The 19,459-nt window shown below is 40.3% G+C and overlaps 1 long non-coding RNA gene across 1 annotated transcript in view; it reads right to left on the reverse strand.

Moving 5' to 3' along the window:
• The window catches only part of LOC145723892 (uncharacterized), a 291,096-nt gene that overhangs the window by 49,297 nt on the left and 222,340 nt on the right, over positions 1-19,459 (reverse strand). The gene's annotated exons all lie outside the window — the stretch shown is intronic.

Here is a 19,459-nt window from a genome sequence, read left to right on the forward strand (position 1 = left end):
CCCTGCTCAGCGGGGAGTCTGTTTCTCCCTCTGACCTTCCCCCCTCTCGTGCTCTCTCTTTCTCATTCTCTCTCTCAAATAAATAAATAAAATCTTTTAAAAAAAAAAAGAAAAAGAAAAAAAAAATACACTGCCTTTGTGGCCACCTGTGCTAGAAAAGCTGGACCCAGTGCCTAGGCTGTTTCCTTAGGTGGCTCTTTCTGAATCAAAATCTCACATAGGTGCCTCTGAATGGTAGAACCTGTCATGTGCTTACATCTAGCAGCAAAGGGATCTGGGAAAATAGTTTATTTAGATCTTTTACTGGAAAGGTGGGATTCCCAATGTGGAGAACTACTAAAATGTGATGACTGTCAAAAAAAAAAAAAATTGGAGCAGCCAAGAAGGTAAATGTCCACCACAGGGTCAATTGGCTGGTTACAAATTTGGACATGCATCAGAGCCAGCTGGGGTGACTTTGCAATAATAAAGGTTTGCAGGCCATACCACTGGAGAAGCTGGTTCAGTAGGTTCTGCCAGGTTTGGGACTTTTGATAATACAACTTTGAATATTTGCCCCCCAATCAGAGGCCTTTCAACTTCCGATCAGAGATAAGGCATCATCTGCATATAACTCTGGAGAAGCAACGGAGTGACATAGACTCATACAAAAGTGTAAATGACCAGTAGAATTCTTGGCTACAATCTTAATCACAGGAATGATGCACAGAGGAGGGTAGGAAAGGAGTCTAGACTAGTGAGTGTTAGGAATCTGGACTTTCCTGATCCTCTATGATATCCATTATCCATCCTTGGGAGAACTGTATAGTTTGAAAAGTCATTTTCAATATTGGAAGACATTTTTAATATTTGAAGGCAAATAAAAACAATCTTTTATTATTTTCATAATGAAAACAACTATAAGTAAAGCTAATAAAATTTCCCAGGCTGGTGAGGGTGTGCAGAAGGTAATGATTCCTAAGTTAGAAATATGTAGAGGCTGTCAGAATCTCTGTGGGAGTTGTGTATGAGATTTTTACATTTATCTAAATAAGGTATGTGTTCAAAAAGGGTGGGTAATGCTGCCCGAAATCAACTTGCTCTTCCTTTTTGGGGAAGAGAGGGTGTGAATTCAAAGCAAAGCCAAGAGGGGAGCCCTCTGATGGCCACATACTCCAACAGCTGCCCCTTGTGCCTAGCAAATGAAATTCTTCCAAAAGACTATATATACTTTTAAAGTATTCCCTGGAGTCTTCAACATACAACTTTTAAAAATTACTGGAGCCACCTCCCTGTAACCCAGGTGACCATCGTCTCTTATTTTATGTGCTGTATATTCACCGTGTCTGGGTCAAGGCTACTTCAAATCACACCTTCCCGGAAAGCACATTGCTTTTTATCAACAGTTTGATTCATGACCCGCAAAAATCCATAGCCCTGCGTGACCCTTCTAAAAAGCCTGCCTTTCACACCGTGTCCTCTTCAGAGGGAATAAAACATCCTCATTTCTTCTATCAGTGCATTGGCTAGAAACACTACCTGGACTAGTGGTTTATTTGAGAGACTTGTGTTCAGGGGAGAGGCTGATCTCACAGATAGAGAGCTGATCTCACAGTACAACCAAGAGAAATATGTAACAGCCTGTTTTCTGCAGAGAAAACGGAATAGGAATTCGCACACCACCATGAAGTCAGCTTAGGCTGGCAGATAGCATGTTCTGAGCCTTACTGGTTCTCATACCCTCTCTCCATCTGTTTTCATAACCTCATGACTGTTATGTCATGGGGGGGGGAGGGAGCAGCGGGGAGGGGAGGGAAAATTGGCCAGAAAAATAAATCAGGTATTTAATTTGCTGGGGGGAAAAAAAAAAAAAAAACCCAGCAATCTGATAGGTCTTTGCCAACACCTATTAAAACGAATGTTTTAAGAAAGAAAAACGGTTACCTATGGTGTGGGGTTTCCTCTGTGTTTGGCTAATTGTAAGTCAGGCAGCTAGCAGGAAATCATAATTGAAAGGAATCCAAATAAAACAGAATCTCTTCTATCACTCATGGCAGCTTACTTAGTAAAGTTCACTTTATACCAAACAAATCAAGTGTTAATTGCAGAATTGGGTTGCAGGAAGGCTTTATTTTACACAGCCAAAACAGGAGCGGTGATGAATTAACTTTTAGCTGCTTGTGATTAAGAAGGTGATTTGAATGAGTATGTCCTGAAGCTGGGAGCCTGGTGCGGAGGTGGTACGCTGGTTTACTACGGCAGCAGGACAAAGAAAGGGAGAAACGAGCCAGGCCTGCAGAGTCTGGACTGTTGCTCTAAGAGCTAAGAGGTTCAGGTGACTTGTGATAGATCCTGTTCCCTCAGAAATGGAGGAAGGAAGCTGCCACCTCTGGATAAACTTACAACACTGTTACAGCACCTCTCAGGTATAGAAATGCAAACACAGCATTATAGGAGACGCTGTGAAATGCCAGGAAGGATTGATAGGCAAAGACTGAAATGAATGTGAACGCTCACGTTGGGAGGAGGTAGCGACAAAGGCATTTTCATACAGTGCTGGGAGTGTGAATTGCTAGTCTTTCTGGAGGGCACTTAAGCAGCTTTATCAAAACTTTTTTTTTAATGTTTTATTTATTTATTCATGAGAGCCAGAGAGAGAGAGAGAGAGAGGCAGAGGCAGAGGGAGAAGCAGGCTCCCCGCCCAGCAGGGAACCTGATGCGGGACTCGATCCCAGCACCTGGGATCACGACCTGAGCCGAAGGCAGACGCTTAAACATCTGAGCCACCCAGGTGCCCCCCCCCTTTTTTTTTTACAGCTTTATCAAAACTTTAAATGTACATTCCCTTTGACCCAGAAATTCCACGTTTAGGATTTTCTTGGACAACTGAACGATGATGTGTGTACAAGGGTGTTCCTATTTCACAGTAGGAAACTACCCCAGTAGAGAACATTTAAGCAAATTATAGTGCATTCATACAAAGACATACTACATAACCATTACAAATGATATCCGAAAAGACATACAGGAAAACGTTAAGAGGTTTTCTATGGATGGCAAAATTTGGGGACTTTTTTTAACAAAAGGAAAGGAAATTCAGGAGGAACTCCTTGCCCTTCGATAATTGCAAAATAAAGCTGCGTTCCTTCTTCAATATTAGGGCCCCACCTAATGAGGCACCTATGACCAGGGATAAAAGAGAGATATTTGTTGCATGTTTCCCATTCAGAGGAGAAACGCTGAGTAACACTCAACTCTGAAGTCAAGAGGCAGAGAGTTCTGCCAAAGAAAAACTTTTATAGAGATTTTGTGTTTAACAGAGAGGTAGAGTTCTTTGCTAGCTGTAGATGTATTAAGGTTATTCATGGAATAAATGTTCATCCAGTAAATGAATGAATGAATTGAATGCTTAGAAGGAACGAGAGAAACCATCCAAACTCTCATTCCACAAATGCGGTGCTCAGAGTCAGCAACTAGAGACAGGTGCACTCAGTTCGTAATTGGTCGAGCTAGGACTAGAGCCCAGGGCTCCTGACCACTGCAAAGGCCATTGTGACTTCACAAAATCAAGAGCAATCTGTGATTTCTCAGGTTCCTTCCATATCCAGGAAGAGGTGGTCCCCAAGTTGTGTAAGGGCTACTTAGATACAATCACTAACTGTGGGCAGGACACTGTTCAAGGCTGTGATTTCACTGGGAGCTGCTGATAATCACAGTATTTTCTGCATGGTTGGCACCCAGTAAATGTTTGGCCACTGGTAATCGGCATGAGGATGCTGTTTCCTTTGCCCTGGGTGGGGATACACTGAGTGTCCCCTACCCCATGTTTGTAGCTGAGGAAGCACAGTTTTCTCTCTCCTCCCGAGGGCCCTGCCCCCAGCAAAGTTGTGAACTATGGGGTTTTAGATTCCTTTGGTGTTCTCTTCTAGGATTCCTCTTCTCCATCTCTGCTTTTCCTTCTCCCTATCTCCTTCTCTTCTCATGTTTGCTAAAAACCTCCCAGGCACCTATCCCACGTCCATCTTGAAGGACCAAAAATGGCACTAAATAAATCTATGGTTTCTAAACCAAATTAGATGTATTTCATTGTGGATAATTTCAAATATACACAAAAGTAGCAATAATGCTCATGTCCCCGTTACTTAGCCTTATCAATTGTCAAAATTTTATTAATCTTGTTTCAGCTATTCTCCCTCTCAACTTTTTTTTTTTGGAGTACTTTATTAAATATTTATTTATTTATTTGAGAGAGGGAGCGCATGAGCTCACGTGCAAGCAGGGGGAGAGGCAGAGGGAGAATCCTCAAGCAGACTCCCTGCTGAGCGCAAAGTCCTACTGGGGGTGGGGTGCACAGGGCTCGATCCCAGGACCCTGATATCACCACCCAAGCCAAAATCAACAGTTCAGTGTCCAACCAACTGAGCCACCCAGGTGCCCCTTTTGGAATTTTTTTTTTTTTTTTTAAGATTTTATTTATTTATTTGACAGAGAGAGACACAGCGAGAGAGGGAACACAAGCAGGGGGGTGGGAGAGGGAGAAGCAGGCTTCCAGAGGAGCAGGGAGCCCGATGCGGGGCTCGATCCCAGGACCTGGGATCATGACCTGAGCCGAAGGCAGACACTTAACGAGTGAGCCACCCAGGTGCCCCGCCCCCCCTTTTGGAATATTTTAAAGCACCTCCTAGACATCATATTATTTCATTCATAAATACTTTAGAATGAATCTCTGAAAATGAGTTTTTAAAAACACAATCACTATGCCACCAGTTCAAAAAAAGTTACCAATAATCCCTTAATATCATCTATCATTCAATTCCTGTTCAAGTTTCCCCAGTTGCCTCAAAAATGTATTTTTATAACTGTTTTGATGGACTCAGAATCAAACCAAGGATTACCCATTTGATTTGGCTGGTATATTTCTGGTTCTTTTTTTTTTTTTTTAACTTATATCTCTATATCTATTTATCTGTTTATCTCTCCTTGTTGAGGTAAAATTCACATAGTGCAAAATTATTTTAAAGAGAAACAATTCGGTGGCATTCAGTGCAGTCACAATGTTGTGCAGCCATCACCTCTCTCTGGTTCTAAGATATTGTCATCACTCCGAAAGAACACCCAGAGCCCCACTGAACAGTCGCTCTCTGGTCCCACCCCCCACCAGCACCTGGCCACCATCAATCTGTATCCTGTCTCTAGAGATTTACCTGTTCCGGATATTTCATAAAACGGAATCACAGAATATGTGACCTTTTGTGTCTGGCTTTTTCCCCTCACCATAATATTTTCGAGGTCCATCCACATTGTAGCATGTATCAGTATTTCATTCTTTTTTATGGAATAAATAATTCCATTGTATGTATATACCACAACTTATTTACCCATTTATCTGTTGATGGACATTTGGGATGTTTTTGGCTAGTGAGAACACTGCTCCTATGGACATGCCTGTGCATATATTTGTCTGAGGGCCGATTTTCAATTCTTCTGGGTATATACCCAGAAGTGGAATTGCTGGGTCATATGACACATTTATGCTTAACTTTTTGAGGAACCGCCAAACTGGTTTCCACAGGGGCTGTACCATTTCACATTCCCACCAGCCATGCATGTATGGGGGCTCCCATTTTCCCACATCTTGCTAGCACTTGTTACTTTCTACAGTGTTTATTACAGCTGGCCTAGCGGGTGTGAAGTGGTATCTTACTGTGGCTTTGATTTGCATTCCCCTAATGACTAATGATATTGAACATCTTGGCCATTTCACATCTTTTTTTGGATAAATGTCATTTAAGTCCTTTGCCCCTTTTTAAATTGGCTTGTCTTTTTTGGGATTGTTGTCTTTTAAAATCTAATAGTTCCCCTCCCCCACCCCCTCTCAGGCTCTTCATTTGCACAACAAACCAGATCATTTGTCCTGTAGAAGTTCCCTCATTCTGTATTTGGCTATTTCTCCATGGTGTAATTTAACTTGTTTCTCTATCCTCTTATTTCCTGTAAACAGATACTTTAGAACTAGAGGTTTGCTTAAATTCTTTCTTTCTTTTTCTTTTTCTTTCTCTCTCTCTCTCTTTCTTTCTTTCTTTCCTTTCTTTCTTCCTTCCTTCCTTCTTTCCTTCCTTCCTTCCTTCCTTCCTTCCTTCCATTTGGTGGAGATACTTCATAGGTGGTATATCCTTCCTACTGCATTAGTTGAGAAGCTCATAATGCCTATTTTGTCCGGTTTTAATGACCCAAACTTTATATTAAAGAACTCTAAGTTTCTTGTTACTTAAGGGGCCCTGCAAATTGTCTAATTCAAATTTCATTTTAAAAATATACAACTGACTACTGCTTTTCTGGATTTCCTCAGATTAAAAAGGAAGCTATGTGGGGTGCCTGGGTGGCTCAGTCATTAAGTGTCTGCCTTCGGCTCAGGTCATGATCCCAGGGTCCTGGGATCGAGCCCTGCATTGGGCTCCCCGCTCACCGGGAAACCTGCTTCTCCCTCTCCCACTCCCCCTGCTTGTGTTCCCTCTCTCGCTGTCTCTCTGTCAAATAAATAAATAAAATCTTAAAAAAAAAAAAGAAGGAAGCCATGTAAGTGAGCCCCAGCCCTCCACCTGCTTCAGCCAGAGTTACTTGCCTTTTATATTTTGGGGTCCTAGGTAAGATTTCATTAGAAAATTATTACGCTAATTAAAAAAATAAAATAAAACGAACTCCTTCTAAAATGTTAGGTGATTGTGTGACCCTTCCCAGAGGTATTTATATCATAAATATAAATTTATATTTATATAATATATAAATTATTATATATATGTCTCCCACGGCTGGTGGGAGACAGAGTGGAGTCTTTCTGGTAGCCCTTGAATAATACAACATAGGAACTGTTATGATCCCCCCAAATCTATGGCTGCCTCCCATTCATATAAGATATCCTTGCCTCATTTAAATGAAAGTGGACTTTGAATAACAGCAACTCACACTTTAAAGTAGAGCTAAAGCTTTATGAGAGGACCACAGTCCAAAATAGAAGGTGTGTGAGGTAGGAATAGCTGAGAACCTAGCAATTGCCTCTGGTGTAGTATACAGATGCCCTTCAGGTGTCTTTTGCTGGAAATATCTCTAATTCTGGTCACAAGAAAAGATCCTCCATCTTTCTGACACAGAATATACACACTCCCTGTGATACCTTAAATCAATACCAGATTGTCCACTAGACTTTTTTTCTGGTATTCCATTAAAATTGAGCTTCTCTCTATAACTAAATGTTGAACACATCAAAGTGATGGATGGTGCATCAGCCCCTTATTCCCAGCATTTTGGAGGCAAAGTCTTCAGTCTTCTTGTGGCTAAAAGGAGATTTATGAACCTTTGCCTCAATTCTAGTTTAATCCTCAAGTGTCTGCTTTTTAATTGTCAAAGAGTTGTGCAGTCTGCCCTTCACAGAACTAGGAACAGCAGGATGGATACACAGTTGGATCCCATTGCAGGTGGATGAAGAGAGCACTGAGCCCTCATATTTCCTCTGGGATGAGAAGACTCAAGTTCTGATTATCCTGTTCCTCTGACCTGCAGTATTGTTTCTGGAATAGAATATTTAGCCAGTAGATGAAGGCCTTAGCTAGAGTCTATTGCATTATCATTACCATCAATATTATCCTCATCCTCATCATCATGCCTATATTCCAACATAATGTTGGAAGAGAGGGACAGTTACTGCCTCTCTTGACCTTCTGAAGCTCAGAAAAAAAGGGCTTACAGAAGCAAAGGAAGAAAAAGCAGCCAATTCAAGACTCAGATCAGCTGTTGGCCCCACAGACTCCAAATTTACTCAGTTACCTGTCTGACTGTCCAAAGAGAATTCTCACGAATTTTCCATGACGATTTTGGTTAAACCTTACCAGCTTTTATCCAAACTGATAAGTAGAGATACATACAATAAAAGTGAATTTTTAGACACAAATGTCAAGGTTTATCGATTCCCAAGTCCTTTCCCTAAGTCCACCCCCAACTAATAGGTTTCAGAGTGATAATTACAAGTGAAGGACAGAGATACTGTTGGAAGGAGGGTTGGCTCCAGGCACACACAAAGAATGAAGCTGCGTAATAGGCCTTCCTCCTGTTATGATATAGAAATCATACTTTGCATGAGTTTAGATATAAGATGTTCATAAGATGAACAACTGGAGAGAAACTAAATGCTCCTCAGTGGGAAGAGAGGGAAGTATAACTGGATTTTGAAACTTTAAAAAGGATGCTGCATAAAATTGATTGATGTGGGAAGATGTTCAGGATAAATTAGTTGAAAAATAAGGTGGGGAAAATCTTACATATTTATAATTTTCTTTTTAGTTTTGGATATTTTTAGTCTTGAACGAACTATGTGTGCTTTATTTGGGAGGAGAAGGGAGGTTCTATTCTAAGCCTTTTAGTATATTTGCATGGGTTGGCTTATCAGGCTAGTTCACTGGGGAAGGCACAGACATCTTGAACCAATGGAAATGAGGTAGAGTGAGAAGATTTCAACTTGGGAAGATGGGGGGAAGGACAAGCCTAGATCATGTTAGAGCATCATTAGGACTGCCTGGGACAATGGGGAAGGTGGCAGATGGGAAAATGAATGGAGTAAATGAAGGCTTGAGCCCTTCACATTTCGGTTTAAGTACCTCCAACATAAAGGTGAGTAAAGTAATGTCAAGGCCTGGGCCACAGCTGACATAAGGTAGGACAGGAGTGATCTGGTGATGTTTCTGTCCTCTACCTTTTTTGTTTGTTTGTTTAGATTTTATTTATTTGAGAGAGAGAGGAAGCACAAGCAGGGGGAGCGGCAGATGGAGAAGCAGGCTCCCTGCTGAGCAGGGCGTCCGGCGCGGGGCTTGGATCCCAGGATCCTGGGATCCTGACCTGGGCCGAAGGCAGATGCTCAACTGACTGAGCCACCCAGGTGCCCCTATCCTTTATCTTCTTACTTTACCTACTTGGTTCTGGGTGGAGAGACCTGAGGGTTCTCTCCTGCATATCTCAAAGCCCAAGAGTTCAGGAGTGACATTTCCAACATCAGCTAGACCAAAAAAAGAAAAAAAAAATGAGTTAAATAGAGAGAGGGTGATAATGGGGAAACCACACATGTGGCTCTTCTTTTCAAGTGGCAGTTCAGCACCCTAAATGCACTGCCCGAGGTAGAAATGCAGGTTAGGATTCTGAGCCCAACATCAAAGATAGGGTGCTTTGTTTCAGCAGGTTAAAAAGCAACTCATGGTATCACTGTGAATATATCTGGAAGGAGTTGGCAACTTCAAAGGGATTCATTAAGAGATCTCCCCATTAAAGTCCCTGGAAGTTTACTAAAGTGCACAAAGGTGCTTTTATTAAAAGCTAAAAGCAGGCCTAGGAGGCATTTTAATAAAGACCTCCAGTTAGCTAACTGGACCAGGAGAGCTGCTGTGTCAAGGTCCTGGAATAGAGAGCAGTTTGTTGTGATGTATCTCTTAGGGCAAGGTTCCTAACCTTTCTCACTTCAATTTTTTCTTCTTTAAAACCCAGCCTTACAGGGACATTGAGAGGATTAAATAATATTTTTTGTGAACGAACTCATTAATGTTAATTCCTTTATAGGTAAAACAAAGTGCTCAAATTACCATCTGAACCAGTATCTGTGATACTTGCTTTGGAAAGATTCTAGGTTCTTCCCAAGTGTATCATGCCTAAAAGACAAACAGCAGAAGAGGAAGTTTAAACTCAACCCACTCCTCGAGGTTCAGAAAGAACAAAATGGTGGGATGTTGAAGGAAGGAGGCTGTTGGAAGGTCAGAATTTGAGTAAGAATTGAAAGACGTCTTCTCTCATCCCCCTAATGTTCAAATGATCTTACTTGGTCTTAAGAAGTGAAACCTACAGGGTCTGGTAAAATTTTGAAGCTTTCTGAAAGGTTGCTCAAAAAGATAAGAGAACAGAGAAGAGCCATTGTTGGACAGACAAAGTGACATACACACACTGCCAAACTGAATCCCGGACAAAAAGATCCGCCATGATTGCAATCGAGCTTCAGTCCAGAGGCCAGTTCAGCCAAACATTTTGTTCATGCTTTTTAAAACTCAGTGGCAAGTACATAAAAATGTCTGCAACCCAGATGAGGTTGTTAAATTCTTTCTTAAGAACAGACAGAAAGGAAAAGTGATTTACTAGAGTATGTTGCTGGGTTTGTTTTTTATTTTTATTTTTGCTCTTCTAATCCCCAAGCCCACAGCAGCCTGTCTTGTTGAATCTTGATTTGTTTTTGTCTCATATGAATGTGAACATCCATCCTCCCAGCAGAAATGGTAAATAGCTGTACACATCTATGTCACAAAGTGGTCATAAATAACCATCATTTATGGGGCTGGTGGGAGGGCAACCTTTGGGCTTTGAGAACTGCCTGCAGCAACATTATTCTATGAAGTTTCCTGTAACTAAAGGGGCAAAAAGCATGGATTCTTGTTGTTACTGTTTAAAATTATTATTTTAAAGTAATACATGCACACAGTAAAAAAAGAAATTGTTATGTCACAGAGTGGTGGTATTAAATGAAAAAACTCTATGTTTGCCACAGTGGTAACCACTTAAAAATGATCAGTTTCAGGCTACACAAATCATATATGAACACTTTCTTGCCAAAACGTCAAATCCTATAAAGCTAGAGTCCTTCTTGACCATCACCCAATCACATTCCCCTCGTCAGAGGGAACCACCATTGTTAACAGGGGTGCGTTTCCCCCCAAATCTTGATAACTTTTATAGGAATTCTTGTTTTAGTTTTTATTTTACACAAATGGTATACTACATTTATAATCCAACAACTTGCTTTTTTGACTTAATAACATGTCTTGGAAAGGGGCACACCTGGGTGGCTCAGTCAGTTAAGCATCTGACTCTTGATTTCGGCTCAAATCATGATCTCAGGGTTGTGAGATCGAGCCCCACTTTGGGCTCTGCACTGGGTGTGGAGCCTGCTTAAGATTATCTCTCTCCCTCTGCCTCTTCCCCACCTCCCTCTCTAAAAAAAATAATAATAAATTAAAAAAAACATGTCTTGGATATCTTTCCATGTCAGGGCATTTTATAAGTATTTCACTCCTTGTAACTGTTGTGTTGTATAGGGCACCTGGGTAGCTCCATCAAGCATCTGCCTTCAGCTCAGGTCATGAACCCAGGGCCCTGGAATCAAACCCTGCGTTGGGCTCCTTGCTCAGTGGGGAGTCTACTTCTCCCTCTCCCTTTGTGTGCTCTCTCTCAAACAAACAAACAAACAAACAAACTTGTATAATATGGCTGGGCCATAATTTATTTATGTGTAGTGAACATTCAGATATTTCCAATTTTTCACTATTACAACACAGAGCTGCACTGAACATCATTGTCCCTACTTCCTGGACACATGTGGAAGTATTTCTCTAGAATAGATAGGAAATGCCCATTTTTAGCCATTGCTATTTTTAGCTCTTTTGTTGTATGTCATGATCATTCAAAATAAGATGCTTATCATTTATTTCTTGATTCACCAAATTTAAATCTTATCAATTGACCTCTTACTATAAGAGATGGAGAATTCAGCTCATTTATATGACCTTTCACCTCCCTTCCACTGCCAACTATTGTTAGTTACATTTTATCATTGTCTTTTCTATTCATTATTTCTACAGCTTTATATAATACACTTACACATCTAGTTTTTATAACTCAACTTTAGACAATATCTTTGGATTCTCTACCATGAACGAGGGTATTAGCACTTCTGTTCCGTACCCCTCTCCTCTCCTCCCGACCTCTGTCAGTTACAGTATTACTTTCTCCTTGTCTCCTTTCTCCTTGTTCATAACCTTTACATTCTACTCTGTAACTGTACAATCCTCTATGGTTTCTCTGGGGACTGATTGTAAAAGTTGGAAACCTTTTGACGATATTTTAATATCATGACTCTTTAAATAAGGTTCTTCCTCATACCCAAGCATTGTTGTCGAACCCTTAGAGAAGGAGCAGTACTGTTCAAAGAAAACTGTTCAATCATCAGGGTCAAAGGGATTGCATTTTCTTACACGTTGTCACATGCTGGAAATCATGCGGCATATTAGTTTGTTTTTCAGATGGAGCTTAACTTTCTAACAACATCCTTCCACCTCTGACATTTCTAATCTTTCTTCCTTCCCTCTTTCCTTCCTTCCTCCCTTCCCCACCCCCACCTTATTTCTTATCCAACTCTGCCTTTATCCTCCATGTACATTTGGGGTTACAGTTTCCTTTGCTCTATTTTACCTGTAAATAAGTTCTTATCCACTTCCTCTTTTCCAGAAAGTCATCAAATTCTCTGGTCTGTGAACAAGCTCCTCCTACCTATTCTCTTTTGTGCATCTTTACTCTTGTTTAGTCGGGGTTACACCCACTCCGTCATCCATCCTGGACCCAACAAAGCAGGAATTTTTAAAAGGCCCCATTAAACTCCACTGTTTCTTTGAAGACATTTTCAACATATGGGTGCCAATTTCAGCAAACAAAACAACTCTTTAGTTTTCTAATTAGCCAGAGACAGGTGAGAGAGAGCCTATAACCCATACCACAAAACGAAACCCTAGAACCTGTCAGAAATGGCATTCACCACTAATTCTGTTACAAGTCACCTAGTCTAAAAACTTGATCTCTACATCCTTATCTGTCAGTCCTGGCTAAGAAGGGGAGGGACTGAAGAAAGACTCCAAGGTCCATGGCAGAGCTGGAGGGATAGGCTGTTCAATGGCTCATCATTTTTCAGTGCTGCTTCCCCAGAGAACCAGTATTGCCAGTGGCCCAGGGAAGTCAGGATAACATAATGGATAAGAACTGGGGACCCAAGGGGCGCCTGGGTGGCTCAGTCGTTAAGTGGCTGCCTTCAGCTCGGGTCATGATCCCGGGGTCCTGGGATCGAGCCCCGCATCAGGTTCCCTGCCCCTTGGGAGCCTGCTTCTCCCTCTGCCTCTCTCTCTCTCTCTCTCTGTCTCTCATGAATAAATAAATAAAATCTTAAAAAAAAAAAAGAGTCAGGGCGCCTGGGTGGCTCAGTTGTTAAGCGTCTGCCTTCAGCTCGGGTCATGATCCCCGGGTCCTGGGATTGAGCCGCGCATCGGGCTCCCTGCTCGGCGGGGAGTCTGCTTCTCCTTCTCCCTCTGCCCCTGCTTGTGCGTGCTCTCTCTCTCTCTTTCTCTGTCAAGTAAATAAATAAAATCTTTAGAAAAATAAGAACCGGGGACCCAGGGATTCTGACACTTCATCGCTGTGTGATTTTTTTACTACTTCATTCCTTAAGCTTCAGTTTCCTCGTCTATAAAGTGGAGGAATAGGTTTCACCTCGTAGGGTTGTTATGCTGATTAAATGCCATAATACATGTAAAGCACTTGGTGCCAACACACAGCAAGCATCCAATAAATGTTAGCCATTGTTATAATGAACTTTGCATTTTGAATATACAGTCCTCTATGGGAAATTGCAGAGGAAGGAAAGCAGGTGGTTCCCACCCTCACAGAGTTCCTGGTCTAAGGAATGGCGAATATTTTCACTCTATGGTTCTTCACATATGGCGAGAGTTTAGTTTAATGGATATCTGCTGGATAAATAATTGAATAACCTTGGTCCCAAAGGCAGACACGGCTCTTTCTTTCAGGGAATACTCAAAGAGAAATAAGACACATATTATATAAACAAATACTGAATACATTTAATCCCAGTCCACTCATGTGATAATTCATTCAATGAATATTTGTTACTCATTGACTGTGTGAAGAAATTATGTTAGGTCATTTAACAAGATACAGTCCGTGCCTTCAAGGGTTTTAAAGTCTAGTATGTAAGATTTATACACAGAGCTAAATACATTAGGGTGAGGGCACTACTGCCAATCGGGGCAAGGGAATTTGCTAAGATGCATTATTCCCACCATCCGAGTCCTCTCTCCCCTCCCCAGCCACCTTCCATCTCTCCTGATGTGTCTATAGCAGTGTTTATTTCTGAAGTAATAAAAAAAATCATGTGGACTGTGTCTGAAAAAAAATGGAGATAGGTACATAGTTCCCTACCTTCCTGAATAAACCCATGGATTTAATCTCCCCGCAGGCTAATGAACTTTGCAGAAAGTATGCATTTTTCCCACTGACTTCCTAACCCTAGCCACTCAGTGACTTCTTTCTCTGTGATAGAAACCATTTCCTCCATTAGTCATTTTATAAATACGTACCTATGGGGAAAGATCTTTCACTTGCAAATTCCACCATGGCCGCCAACTCAGTATATTTCTGGAGGTAGAGAATGGTGTGGAGAAAAAAAAACCTTTGAAGCTAAACAAACACGAGTGCAAATCTCAGCTCATCTTTTTACTAGATGAGTGACCTCAGGCAAGTTAACTTAAGCTCTCTGAGTCTCAGTTTCCTCCCACATAAAATGAAAATGATAATGCTGTGTCAGAGACTGCTGGTTCTTTCCCTAAATCCAGCCTATCCTTTGCCATAGGAATAGAATTTTTAGCTGGTCACAAGGTTGCCTAGAATAGAACAAGCCTTCCTTGGCCATATGAATAAATTCTGGTTAAAGGGATGTAGGTGGAAGCAACGATGTGCTGATAAAGGCTTTGCTGGCTCCACACACACACACACACACACACACACAGAGTGTGTACACATATGCACGTAAGTTTATTATAAATGTTACTGATATTAAAGACATACAACTTACAAATAATGGAATACACAGTACTCTATTACAAGTTCCATACACCCAACTGAATCTTACAGAATGCTTTGGTTAGTTGTTGGGGAACAAGGAGTTCAACCATGATTTGACAAATGGAGTTCCGTTCCAATTCCCTCTTTTCCCAATAAATGTATTGCCATTCAATCTGAAATGTGATCTACTACTAAACTGTTTTTCATCCTCGTATAAATTATATTCACTAAACTGAAATCTCTTTCAGCTTTAGCACTACACTGTGTCAGAAGCTCACTCATTTGCCGAGGAGGTGAGTGACTTCTCTGCTGAGTTGGATAATGGTTTTCTAATGCTGGAAGAATATTGCCTTAATGTTTTGTGCTATTTATAATGTAGTGACCACAGACACACCACACTTCTAAGTTTCAACTGCAGTTTTGACATTTTTCTTCATCACTTTCCTAAGTTTAGACAAATAAAATAATAAATCAAACCCCGACTTGTAGTTTTTGCTGATTTCCATGGTGTAAATATTCTCATCATGGCTGAGTTCAAACTACCAGCATGAGATCACTGAGCACAGAGTTGGGAAGAAATACACAGTGTTTCCTTCATATGAAAGCAATATTTGGAATTCTCTGAGTTGTCTATATTTTCTTACAGTTCTTAACTCTGTATTGTCTCTCATTTTCAAGAGCTTTCTGTATATTATCAGCCATATGTATCATCTCTCGCTAGAAGGTAAGCGGATGAATACAGGTACTCAGAAAAATGACAAAATAATAAATCAAACCCTCCTGACTTGTAGCATTTGCTGAATGTTTTATTCAGCACTGCCTCTGGTTACACCCATCCTATAAAAATTGTTCAAACAAATATTTGTTAAATAAATGAATTTGTTAAACAAATGTTGCAAATATTTCCCCAGACTATAATTTGTCTTATTTTATTTATATTTATGCTTTTGCCATACAGAAGTGATAAATCCGAAGTTGTCTAATATGTCTGCCTTTTCATTTATTGCATTTGAGTTTTCCGCCTCTCTCAACCCAAGGTGGATCATTCTCCTAAATTTTTCTAGAAGTTTTATTTTTTTGTTGTTACATTTAAATCTGGAATCCATCTGGAATATATTTTTGTATATGACATGCATTTCTTCCAGATGGCTATCCCATTGTGCCACTTCTGTAAATAAATTATTTTTCTCTGCTAAGCTGAAATTCCACCTTTGTGGTACATTAAGTTCCCATGTGTGCTGGACTTTATTTCCGATTCTCTAATCTGTTCCAGTGTCTATTTGCCTACTTCTGGGCCTTTATGATACTTTTTTGATACACTTTTGATACACTGACTTTATGGTAATGGTAATATAATAACAGAGCACAATTATAGTGTTTACTATATCCTATTCTAAGCAATTTAGATTTAATCTTCACCAAAACCTTATGAGATAGGTACTATTAATATCCTCAATTTACTGATGATGGAAGTAAGTGGCAGAGAAGTAAAGAAACACCAGAAGTAAGTAACAGAGCCTGGGATTGAACCAACGCACTATAGCTCCAGAGCCCAGGTTCTTAACCATTAGGTCAAACCACCTTTGTGTAGAGCATGTAACCTTTTACTATTCCTTTAAAAAATAATTTTCTTAGCTATTCCTGGAAATTATTCTTCCATAGACTTCTTCAAAATAACTTTATTGAGTTTCCAAACAAAAATAAAACCTCTCTATTGGGATTCTAATTAGAATTGTATTAACTTTATGCATTAGTTCTGGGAGGCATATAGTTTTGTGAATTAAGTCTTCCCCTTTAGGAACATGATCAACTTTTCTGAACATTCAGGTCTCATTTCATGTATTCTTTATTAAGAGTTTCTAGTTTCCCTTCTATAGGTCCTGCACCTTGTAAAATTTTATCCCAAATATTTTATAAGTTTTGTCGTTGTTGTGAATGAAAACTTCCCATCTACCATTGAAAGTATAGAGAAAAACCTACTGTTTTTTTGTTTGTGTGTTGTATGTGGTTGTATGTATATATGTTCAGTCACCTCACCAAATTCTCTTATTAATTCTACAGGGTTTTTTTTTTTTTGTCACTTGAGTTTTCTAGGAACACAGTTATATCGTTTGCAAACTGAGATAATATTCTCTCTCTTCCCCCTCCTTTCCTCCCTCCCTTTATTTTTTCCTTCCTTCCTTCTTTCCTTCCCTCCCTCCCTCTCTCCCTCCCTCCTTTTCTCTAATCTAGTTTTGGGTTACTCAGTGGCAAAATTAATATAAGAAAGTCAGGATAAATGCTTGATTCTTTCTATTATTTACCAGCTTTTAGTATAATGAATTACTTTCCTATAGTTCTCTGAAGATAATCAGTTAGGGTTTTTTCCAGGTTTTTTTGGCGGGGGGGAGGGAAAGAGAGAGGGGGGCAGGGAGAGGGACAGAAGGAGAGGGAGAGAGAGAAACTTAAGCAAGTTCCATGCCCAGCACAAAGCCCGACACAGGGCTCGATCTCACAACACTGAGATCATGACCTGAGCCAAAATCAAGAGTTGGACGCTTAACTGACTGAGCCGCCCAGGCGACCCTCCAGTTTTTTAAAAACTGTGTTAAGATATACATAACATAAAGTTTACCATGAGTGACATTTAGTATATGCACAATGTTGTGCAACCATCACCCCATCTAGTTCCAGAACATCTTCGTCACCCCAAAAAGAAACCCCCTACTCATTAAGTACTCACTCCCTTTTCCTCCCTTCCCCCAGCCCCCGGCAACTACTAATTTGCTCTCTGTGTCTACGGATTTACCTATTCTAAATATTTCATATAAATGAAATCATATGAGGTGTGGCCTTCATGTCTGGCTTGATCAATTAGTTTTTTAAAATATTATGAAATTCATGGATTTAAACATATTTGATAGGTTTCAATAAATTACAATTATTATCTTTCTGAAGCTCAAAATTTTCCTATCTTTGATCAGTATGAGCCTCTTCTAGTTGGCTTCTGGGTTCTTTTGACACATTCAAACCATTCCTTGCTTAGTATTACAGGACATTCTAGGCTTTTTTTGTACATTTCTGTGACAGACTTGGAATTGGCTATTTCTCTCAGAAACACAGATTTCTTTTAGTGAGAAATGGTATTTTAAGACCACATTTTGGGTACTCATTTAGCTCATTGCTATTGGTTTGGTTACTGTTTCTAGGCTTTTTTAGTGGACAAAGCTAGGTAGTATATATGTCTAAATCTATATATTTTCAAAGGTAAACTATCTCATGAGTTTACAGTGATATTTCTAATTTAAATTCAAGTCTACAGGTTTTAATTAGTTTCTTCTATATTATAATTGTATGTCTTTTCTTCTGCACTATGAATCTTGGTTCTCAAGGAAAAAGGGGATGATAGATATCCCATGATTACTCATTTATTTAATTCTACATATCGCGTATACAATAGTCTCAGTAAAACAATACTACTTACTGAGAATGATTAAAATTGTTTTTTGCATTATGCCTTCCCTATCCCCCCTCATCTTTTAAGTAATTATGTTATATCTGTATCACCTGAGCACATAAACATTACCAACTAGACAGACTCTCTTCCTTTTAACACTCATTTAGTTTTGGTTCTACAGGTAATTATATATTCTGTATTTAATGTTCACCAATAGTCCTTATGTCGATGTCTCTCTAGTCCTTTTGATAGTCTGAAGTTCATTCTCTAGTAGATTCCTCAGGAAGGGCTCATGGGTACAATATTCTCTGAATTACCGCATTTTGATAATCTTTGATCTGTGCCCTTTATACTTGAAAGTCAATGTTTCTGGATATAAAATCCTTGGCTCACATTTTCTTTTGAGTATCTTAATTATTTTACTTCCATATCCTCTGTTATATGGTGTGGCCATTGAAAGTTTTGATGCTCATCTAATTTTCTTAACCTTACACATCACTTTCTGTTTTTGCTTAGATGACCAAACCCTGAGTAGTTTCAGCAGTTCTTCATCAGTGCGAGGCCCTATCCTGCAAGGGAGCCCTGGGAGATTGGGCCGGGCAGTGCACAGGGGCCAGAGGGCTCCAACATTTCAGGGGGCCCCTGGCGCTCACCTGCTATTCGGTTGGGCCAAACTCCTCACAGTTTTACCTGCTCCTCCCTCATTGTCCTGTTCGCCACTTTGGGGTCTTCTGTTTGCATATCTGTCTGATGCTGTGTTGCTTCCCTCTGCTTTCTCCTATGCAACGTCTGGGATACCATGTGGGTCTGTGGCTTCTGACGGTTTGTCCTCAGCTGCTTGTATTTTGGGACTTGTGTGGATGCCCTGTCAATTAGTTTCACTGTAAGTGTTATCTGTGCACGGGTCTTTCATTCCGCCATCCGTTGCTCTGTGTTTTTAAATAGGGAATCAGAGATTAAAGAATGATGCTACCACCACCATCATCACCGGGGAGAAGTCTTTTCTCTCTCTTACTCACCTCCACTCAGTACTTAGTTGCTATTTCCAATCCCTCTAGAGCTGGAATGTGGTCAGAGGAAGGAGAGAAAAGATGGGTAGAAAGTTTGTTTGTTTTTTTAAGATTTTATTTATTTATTTGACAGAGAGAGGGAACACAAGCAGGGGGAGTGGGAGAGGGAGAAGCAGGCTTCCCACCAAGCAGGGAGCCCGATGCAGGACTCGATCCCAGGACCCTGGGATCATGACCTGAGCCGAAGGCAGACGCTCAAGGACTGAGCCACCCAGGTGCCCGGCAGTTTATCTTTTTATTTATTTTATTTTTTTTTTAAGATTTTATTTAT

This window comes from Leptonychotes weddellii, chromosome 10 (genome assembly GCF_054177405.1).
Source record: "Leptonychotes weddellii isolate Sample4059 chromosome 10, ASM5417740v2, whole genome shotgun sequence".
NCBI classification, from domain to species: Eukaryota; Metazoa; Chordata; class Mammalia; order Carnivora; family Phocidae; genus Leptonychotes; species Leptonychotes weddellii.